The following is a 254-nucleotide window of genomic DNA, read 5'->3' as shown; positions in this document are numbered from 1 at the left end:
GGTGTTGGGGTACAAAGTTTCCGTGAGGCGGGGGTTGCGAAGTTAAGTTTCCTGAAAAAAGAGTTTCCAAAAGTGGGAAGTTTCCAAAAGTGGAAAGTGCTAAATATGGAAAGTTTTACGGGAGTTAGAATTTGTCCATTTTAGCGGTGGGAAGCCTCGGAGGGGCTTTGTGGCCTTTGTGGCGGACTTTCGAGTCAGGGTGCATGTGTGTGGCGGTCTTTTTAGACAGTGTGTGTGGCCTTAGTGGCGGGCTT

The sequence above is a fragment of the Camelina sativa genome, chromosome 17 (genome assembly GCF_000633955.1).
Source record: "Camelina sativa cultivar DH55 chromosome 17, Cs, whole genome shotgun sequence".
NCBI classification, from domain to species: domain Eukaryota; kingdom Viridiplantae; phylum Streptophyta; class Magnoliopsida; order Brassicales; family Brassicaceae; genus Camelina; species Camelina sativa.
Note: the sequence above shows the minus strand (reverse complement) of the source record.